This window comes from Arachis hypogaea, chromosome 11 (genome assembly GCF_003086295.3).
Source record: "Arachis hypogaea cultivar Tifrunner chromosome 11, arahy.Tifrunner.gnm2.J5K5, whole genome shotgun sequence".
NCBI classification, from domain to species: Eukaryota; Viridiplantae; Streptophyta; class Magnoliopsida; order Fabales; family Fabaceae; genus Arachis; species Arachis hypogaea.
In genome coordinates, this window is record NC_092046.1 from 72,501,351 (window position 1) to 72,509,318 (window position 7,968).

Genomic DNA, 7,968 nt, shown 5'->3' on the forward strand with positions numbered 1-7,968 from the left:
TTCTTCTTCACTCTTATTCCCTTTCTTCTTCTACTAACAATAAGGAACCTCTTTACTATAACATAGAGGATTCCCCTTCTTTTCTTGTTCTCTTCTCTTTCATATGAGCAGGGACAAGGAAAAGGGCATTCTTGTTGAAGCTGATCCAGAACCTGAAAGGACTCTGAAGAGAAAACTAAGAGAAGCTAAAATACAACAATCCAGAGACAACCTTACTGAAATTTTCGAACAAGAAAAGGAGATGGCAGCCGAAACTAACAACAATAATGCAAGGAGGATGCTTGGTGACTTTACTGCACCTAATTCCAATTTACATGGAAGAAGCATCTCCATTCCTGCCATTGGAGCAAACAATTTTGAGCTGAAACCTCAATTAGTTTCTCTGATGCAGCAGAACTGCAAGTTTCATGGACTTCCATCTGAAGATCCTTTTCAGTTCTCAACTGAATTCTTGCAGATCTGTGATACTATTAAGACCAATGGGGTTGATCCCGAGGTCTACAGGCTTATGCTTTTCCCGTTTGCTGTAAGAGACAGAGCTAGAGTGTGGTTGGACTCTCAACCCAAAGATAGCCTAAACTCTTGGGATAAGCTGGTCACGGCTTTCTTAGCCAAGTTCTTCCCTCCTCAAAAGCTGAGTAAGCTTAGAGTGGATGTTCAAACCTTCAGACAAAAAGAAGGTGAATCCCTCTATGAAGCTTGGGAGAGATATAAGCAACTGACAAAAAAGTGTCCTTCTGACATGCTTTCAGAATGGACCATCCTGGATATATTCTATGATGGTCTATATGAATTAGCTAAGATGTCATTGGATACTTCTGCAGGTGGATCCATTCACCTAAAGAAAACGCTTGCAGAAGCTCAAGAACTCATTGACATGGTTGCTAATAACCAGTTCATGTACACTTCTGAGAGGAATCCTGTGAATAATGGGACGCCTCAGAAGAAGGGAGTTCTTGAAATTGATACTCTGAATGCCATATTGGCTCAGAACAAAATATTGACTCAGCAATTCAATATGATTTCTCAGAGTCTGAATGGAATGCAAGCTGCATCCAACAGTACTCAAGAGGCATCTTCTGAGGAAGAAGCTTATGATCCTGAGAACCCTGCAATAGCAGAGGTAAATTACATGGGTGAACCCTATGGAAACACCTATAATCCCTCATGGAGAAATCACCCAAATCTCTCATGGAAGGATCAACAAAAGCCTCAACAAGGCTTTACTAATGGTGGAAGAATTAGGTTTAACAATAGTAAACCTTTTCCATCATCCACTCAGCAACAGATAGAGAATTCTGAACAAAATACCTCTAATTTAGCAAACTTAGTCTCTGATCTATCTAAGGTCACTCTGAGTTTCATGAATGAAACAAGGTCCTCCATTAGAAATTTGGAGGCACAAGTGGGCCAGCTGAGTAAAAGGATCACTGAAACCCCTCCTAGTACTCTCCCAAGCAATACAGAAGAAAATCCAAAAGGAGAGTGCAAGGCCATTGATATAACCATCATGTCCGAATCCAAAGAGGAAGGGGAGGACGTGAATCCCAAGGAGGAAGACCTCCTGGGACGTCCAGTGATCAACAAGGAGTTTCCCTTTGAGGAACCAAAGGAATCTGAGGCTCATCTAGAGATCATAGAGATTCCATTGAACCTCCTTATGCCATTCATGAGCTCTGATGAGTATTCTTCTTCTGAAGAGAATGAAGATGTTACTGAAGAGCAAGTTGCCAAGTACCTTGGTGCTATCATGAAGCTGAATGCCAAATTATTTGGTAATGAGACTTGGAAAGATGAACCTCCCTTGCTCACCAATGAACTGAGTGATCTGGATCAACTGAGATTGCCTCAGAAGAAACAGGATCCTGGAAAGTTTTTAATACCTTGTACCATAGGCACCATGACCTTTGAGAAGGCTCTATGTGACCTTGGGTCAGGGATAAACCTCATGCCCCTCTTTGTAATGGAGAAATTGGGAATCTTTGAGGTGCAAGCTGCCAGAATCTCACTAGAGATGGCAGACAACTCAAGAAAACAGGCTTATGGACTAGCAGAGGACATGTTAGTAAAGGTTGAAGACCTTTACATCTCTACTGATTTCATAATCCTAGACACTGGGAAGGAAGAGGATGAATCCATCATCCTTGGAAGACCCTTCCTAGCCATAGCTAGAGCTGTGATTGATGTGGACAGAGGAGAGTTGGTCCTTCAACTGAATGAGGACAACCTTTTGTTTAAAACTCAAGGATCTTCTTTTGTAACCATGGAGAGGAAACATGAAAAGCTTCTCTCAGTACAGAGTCAACTAAAGTCCCCACAATCAAACTCTAAGTTTGGTGTTGGGAGGCCTCAGCCAAACTCTAAGTTTGGTGTTAAACTCCCATATCCAAACTCTAAGTTTGGTGTTGGGAGTCTATAAAATTGACCTGATCACCTGTGTGGCTCCATGAGAGCCCACTGTCAAGCTATTGACATTAAAGAAGCGCTTGTTGGGAGGCAACCCAATTTTTATTTATCTAATTTTATTTTTATTTTTTGTTCTTTCATGCTTTATTAGGTTCATGATCATGTGGAGTCACAAAATAAATACAAAAATTAAAAACAGAATCAAAAACAGCAGAAGGAAAAGCACACCCTGGAGGAAGGACTTACTGGCATTTAAACGCCAGTAAGGAGCATCTGGCTGGCGTTCAACGCCAGAACAGAGCATGGATCTGGCGCTGAACGCCAGAAACAAGCATAGAACTGGTGTTCAACGCCAGAAACATGCTACATCTGGGCGTTGAACGCCCAGAACAAGCATCAATTCAGCGTTTAAACGCCAGAATTGCATGCAAAGGCGTTTTACATGCCTAATTGGTGCAGGGATGTAAATCCTTGACACCTCAGGATCTGTGGACCCCACAGGATCATCTCAGCATCTGTGGACCCCACAGGATCCCCACCTACCTCCACTCATATTGTTCCCTCTTCTCAACATTCATCCTCTCTTCTCCATACACCCCACCTACCTTCAAAAATTCAATATCTCTTTCCCACCCAATCCCACCCATATAGCCGAATACACACATCCCTCCATCTCCTCCATATCTTCTTCTTCTTCTTCTTCTATTCTTTCTTCTTTTGCTCGAGGGCGAGCAACATTCTAAGTTTGGTGTGGTAAAAGCATAGCTTTTTTGTTTTTCCATAACCATTGATGGCACCTAAGGCCAGAGAAACCTCTAGAAAGAGGAAAGGGAAGACAAAAGCTTCCACCTCCGAGTCATAGGAGATGGAGAGATTCATCTCAAGGGTCTATAGCTCAGTGGTAGAACATTTGACTGCAAATCAAGAGATCCCTGAGATACCTCAGGGGATACATTTTCCTCCACACAATTATTGGGGACAACTAAGGATGGAGCACCAAGAGCACTCCATCACCCTCCATGAAATTAGAGAAGATCAAAGAGCTATGAGGGAGGAGCAACAAAGACAAGGAAGAGACATAGAAGAGCTCAAGGACATCATTGGTTCCTCAAGAAGAAAAAGCCACCATCACTAAGGTGGACTCATTCCTTGCTCTTAAATTTACTATTTTTTTATTTTTGAGCTTTATGTTTATTTATGTTTGTGTCTTATTACATGATCATTAGTATTTAAGTGTCTATGCCTTAAAGTCATGAATATGAATCCATCACCTCTCTTAAATGAAAACTGTTTTAAAAACAAAAGAACAAGAAGTACAGGGTTTCAAATTCATCCTTGAAACTAGTTTAATTATTTTGATGTGGTGACAATACTTTTTGTTTTCTGAATGAATGCTTGAACAGTGCATATGTCTTTTGAAGTTGTTGTTTATGAATGTTAAATATGTTGGCTCTTGAAGAATAAGGAAAAAGGAGACATGTTATTTGATAATCTGAAAAATCATAAAAATGATTCTTGAAGCAAGAAAAAGCAATGAATACAAAAGCTTGCAGAAAAAAAAAGCGAAAAAAAAAAGAGAAAGAAAAAAAAAGCAAGCAGAAAAAGCCAAAAGCTCTTTAAACCAAAAGGCAAGAGCAAAAAGCCAATAGCCCTTAAAACCAAAAGGCAAGGGTAAATAAAAAGGATCCAAGGCTTTGAGAATCAGTGGATAGGAGGGCCTAAAGGAATAAAATCCTGGCCTAAGCGGCCAAACCAAGCTGTCCCTAACCATGTGCTTGTGGCGTGAAGGTGTCAAGTGAAAACTTGAGACTGAGCGGTTAAAGTCAAGGTCCAAAGCAAAAAAAAAAAAGAGTGTGCTTAAGAACCCTGGACACCTCTAATTGGGGACTTTAGCAAAGCTGAGTCACAATCTGAAAAGGTTCACCCAGTTATGTGTCTATGGCATTTATGTATCCGGTGGTAATACTGGAAAACAAAGTGCTTAGGGCCACGGCCAAGACTCATAAAGTAGCTGTGTTCAAGAATCAACATACTGAACTAGGAGAATCAATAACACTATCTGAATTCTAAGTTCCTATAGATGCCAATCATTATGAACCTCAATGGATAAAGTGAGATGCCAAAACTATTCAAGAGGCAAAAAGCTACAAGTCCCGCTCATTTGATTAGAGCTATGTTTCATTGATAGTTTGGAATTTATAGTACATTTTCTTCTTTTTATCCTATTTGATTTTCGGTTGCTTGGGGACAAGCAACAATTTAAGTTTGGTGTTGTGATGAGCGGATAATTTATACGCTTTTTGGCATTGTTTTTAGTATGTTTTCAATATGATTCAGTTAGTTTTTAGTATATTTTTATTAGTTTTTAATTAAAAATCACATTTCTGAACTTTACTATGAGTTTGTATATTTTTCTGTGATTTCAGGTATTTTCTGGCTGAAATTGAGGGACCTGAGCAAAAATCAGATTCAGAGGTTGAAGAAGGACTGCAGATGCTGTTGGATTCTGACCTCCCTACACTCAAAGTAGATTTTCTGAAGCTACAGAACTCCAAATGGCGCGCTTCTAATTGCGTTGGAAAGTAGACATCTAGGGCTTTCCAGAAATATATAATAGTCCATACTTTGAATAAGGATTGATGACGTAAACTTGCGTTCAATGCCAGTTCCATGCTGCATTCTGGAGTCAAACGCCAGAAACAGGTTGCAGAGTGGAGTTCAACGCCAGAAACACGTTACAAACTGGCATTCAACTCCAAGAATGACCTCTCCACGTGTAAACTTCAAACTCAGCCCAAGCACACACCAAGTGGGCCCTGGAAGTGGATTTCTGCATCATTTACTTATTTCTGTAAACCCTAGTAACTAGTTTAGTATAAATAGGACTTTTTACTATTGTGTTTACATCTTCGGATCATCTTATGATCTTCAGTTTCATCTTTAGATCATGTTTTGAAGGCAGGTCATTCGGCCATGCCTGAACCTATCACTTATGTATTTTTAACGGTAGAGTTTCTACACACCATAGATTAAGGTGTGGAGCTCTGCTGTTCCTCATGAATTAATACAAAGTACTACTATTTTTTTATTCAATTCAACTTATTCCGCTTCTAAGATATCCATTCACACTTCAACATGAATGTGATGAACGTGACAGTCATCATCATTCCCTATGAACACATGCCTGACAACCACTTCCGTTCTACCTTAGATTGAATGTGTATCTCTTGGATTCCTTAATCAGAATCTTCGTGGTATAAGTTAGAACCCATGGATGCCCATTCCTAAGATCCGAAAAGTCTAAACCTTGTCTGTGGTATTCCGAGTAGGATCTGGGAAGGGATGGCTGTGACGAGCTTCAAACTCGCGAGTGCTGGGCGTAGTGACAGACGCAAAAGGATTAATGGATCCTATTCCAGTATGATCGAGAACCGATAGATGATTAGCCATGCAGTGACAGCGCATTGGACCATTTTCACTGAGAGGACAGGATGTAGCCATTGACAACGGTGATGCCTAACATACAGCTTGCCATGGAAAGGAGTATGATTGGTTGGATGAAGACAGCAGGAAAGCAGAGGTTCAGAGGAAGGAAAGCATCTCTATACGCTTATCTGAAATTCTCACCAATAATTTACATAAGTATTTCTATCTTTATTTTCTGTTTATTTATTATTATTATTATTCGAAAACTCCATAACCATTTGATATCCGCCTGACTGAGATTTACAAAGTGACCATAGCTTGCTTCATACCAACAATCTCCGTGGGATCAACCCTTACTCACGTAAGGTTTTATTACTTGGACGACCCAGTGCACTTGCTGGTTAGTTGTATCGAAGTTGTGACAAATTATGAATTAAGATTAGAGCACCAAGTTTTTGGAGCCATTACCAGAGATCACAATTTTGTGCACCAATAGGATGCATATAGATAGTTTGCATTGAATAAATGTTGATACCCTTTGTCTCTTTCTTGAGTTTAGATGAGGACATGCTTAGTTTAAGTGTGGGGAGGTTTGATAAACCCCAATTTTGTGGTTTATCTTGTTCTTAATTTAGGGGATTTTATCAACTTATCTCACATTTATTCAATGAAATAGCATGGTTTTGTAATTCTCCCTAATTTGTGCTTAAGAGTAAAAAACATACTTTTTAGACCTTTAAATTGCGAATTTTAATTCACTTTAATTCTATTCGATGCCTTGATATATATGTTGAGTGATTTCAAGCTTATAAGGCAACGATTAGATGGAAGAAGTGAGGAGAAAAGCATGCAAAGTGGAGAATTTATGAAGAAATGAGGATTTATTGAATTGAAGGCCACGCACACGCGTGAGGAGGAGATTTGCCAACGACATGCACGCATCACCCACGTGTACGTGTGAGGAGGAAATTGCAAGGCGACGCGCACGTGTCGACTACGTGCACGCGTGACACTGATCACGTGACCTCATTAAAGTGAATACGCTGGGGGCGATTTCTGAGCTTTCCAAGCCCAAATCCAACTCATTTCTGAGGCTATTTGATGCTGAATTGAAGATTGGACAAGGGGGGAGCAATTAGATTATGTTAGGACCATGCTTTAGGTAGTTTTTAGAGAGAGAAGCTCCCTCTTCTCTCTAGAACTAGGATAGATTTAGGTTTTGATTCTTGTTTTCATCTAGTTTTCTTTACAATTTATTGTTCTTCTATCTTTGTTCTTCTTAGTTCTCTTGTTAATTTCCCTTTTATGCCTCTTTTTATGTTGATGAATTCTTGTTGGATTTGGATTTCATTTAATGCAATTTATGTTTTATGTTCTTCTATTGTTTAATTGAGTTGTTATTCTTACTTTTCTTGCTTTGGGTAGTAGTAGATTTTATTCTTCCTTGTAATTTACCATGTCTTTATTTTATGCCTTCCAAGTGTTTGATAAAATGCTTGGTTGGATGTTAGAGTAGCTTTTTTAGCATTCTTAGCTTGGAAAGAGAAATTAGGAAATCTTGAGTCATTAATACCCAACTTATGTTGGTGATCTAGGGTTGTTTGTTAATATTGTTTCCATTGACTCTAATCTCTTGCTAATTCAATTAGTAAGTTGATTAGGACTTTTGGATTGAGATTAACTAGTCTCATTTGACTTTCTTCAAGTGTTGGAGATGACATTGTACCTTCTCTCGTTGGAGATGACGAAATAGGATTAGCTCTTGTTAATTGTTGTATGATAATTAATGACTATGATAGAAAGCCTAGATTCTCAATCCTTGCCATGAATGTATCTCTTTATTACTTACTTTCTTTAGTTGCTTCCTTTATTTTCTTGCCATTTTAATTTCTTGCACTTTTATAAACCCAACCCCGTTAGACTCATAACCAATAATTGAGCACTCGATTGTGATTCCTAGAGAGAACGACCCGCGACTAATACTCTCGGTTATTTTTATTGGGTTGGACTTATGACAACCAAAATTAAACTTTGATTGAGCATTACGTGTCGGTTTGGAACTATACTTGCAACGAAGTTATTTCCTCTAACCAAGAAGAAATTCCTAACCGACAAAAATCTTCACATTAGTCACCA

General features: G+C 39.1%; 1 non-coding gene across 1 annotated transcript; it reads right to left on the minus strand.

The window, feature by feature from the left end:
• Positions 1 to 640: 640 nt before the first annotated feature.
• On the minus strand, positions 641 to 748 carry LOC112725626 (small nucleolar RNA R71). Its single transcript, XR_003164721.1, has one exon. It is a non-coding gene; the product is annotated as a small nucleolar RNA R71 (small nucleolar RNA).
• Between the last annotated feature and the right edge of the window lie 7,220 nt (positions 749 to 7,968).